Genomic DNA, 1475 nt, shown 5'->3' on the forward strand with positions numbered 1-1475 from the left:
AAGGAAGGAAGGAAGGAAGGAAGGAAGGAAGGAAGGAAGGAAGGAAGGAAGAAAATGAATGTGCAAAGTTGGTTTTTCCACAGAGAAGGGAGGGAACTCAATTGAACCTGTATCAGACAGAGCAGAATTCAAATGTCTATCAGTTACTCACAACTTAGAATTGTAGCATAGTTCCCATAGAATCGAAATCTGATAAGACAGAGTGGTGTGCTGCAGACAGTGCAAAGCTTTTCATTGAAGTACAACTATTTCTCTACTCACTCTTAGTCCTCTTAACAATATTCGTTCCCCCTTTCTTTCTAGGCACAAGAAAGAGTGAACTTCCAGGCCTCCTTGTGGCTGAAGGACGCTTTGTAGCTGAATCTGTACAATGATTTTGAGTGGAATTTTCAGGCGTAGTGGCTCACGCCTGTAATCCCAGCACTTTGGGAGGCCGAGGTGAGAGGATTGCCTGAGCCCACGGGTTCAAGATCAGCCTGGGCAACTTGGCAAGATCTCATCCCCACAATAAATTTTTAAAAATTAGCCAGATATGGTGGTGCGTGCCTGTAGTTCCAGCTCCTTGGAAGGCTGAGGCAGAAGGATCGCCGGAGCCCAGCAGGTCGAGGCTGCGGTGGCCGGGAGTGGCCACTGCATTCCAGCCTGGGTAACAGAGTGAAACTCCATTTCAAAAAAAAGAGAAAAATAATTACCCCGTTGGTGGTATCCTGTCATAGAAGCACAAACGGACTAACACAAACAGAGCAAGTGATCATTGTAAGCTAGGGAGACCAAGGCTCCCAAAGTTGGGGTAACTGAGCTCAAACCCGGACTAAAACATGAGACCTAAAGGCTCAGAGTTGAAGGGGTCCTAAGAGGCCTTTCTGGAAGTCTCCTTACGGATACCACACAGAGTGCAGCTCTTGGCTGGCCAAATCCTCTGAGGAGGCTGGAGTATGTGAGTCAAGCTGATGTATGTTCAGTGACTCAGCAGGTGGGGTACGCATCTCATAAGATCCTTTTTTTTCCCTTTTTTCTTTTTTTTTAGAGATGAGGGCTTGCCACGTTGCCCAGGCTGGTCTCGAACCCACGGCCTCAGGAAATCCTCTCACCTCAGCCTCCCAAAGTGCTGGGATGATAGGCATGAGCCACCACGCCTGGCCTATTCTTGAGATTCTTGACCGCCTGGGATGAGTCTGAGAGGGCCACAGAACCCGAGCCATGGGTTAGAACAAGGACACCAGCCCTGGCTGTCACCTGTGGAACATATGCTACCCCAGTAGTTCAGGAATTCCCTCGAGGGACCAAGAAATCTATTTCTTTCATAATTATGAAAGAGTGAAGGGGGATTTTTCTGGCTTAAAGGCCAAAATTTTCCCTTTTTTTTTTTTTTGAGTTGGAGTCTCACTCTGTCGCCCAGACTGGAGTGCAGTGGCCACTCCCGGCCACCACAGCCTCCCCTGCCTGGCTCCGGCAATCCTTCCGCCTCAGCCTTC

Source organism: Carlito syrichta, unplaced genomic scaffold, assembly GCF_000164805.1.
Source record: "Carlito syrichta isolate Samal-C Ts95f unplaced genomic scaffold, Tarsius_syrichta-2.0.1 Scaffold287835, whole genome shotgun sequence".
Lineage (NCBI taxonomy): Eukaryota > Metazoa > Chordata > Mammalia > Primates > Tarsiidae > Carlito > Carlito syrichta.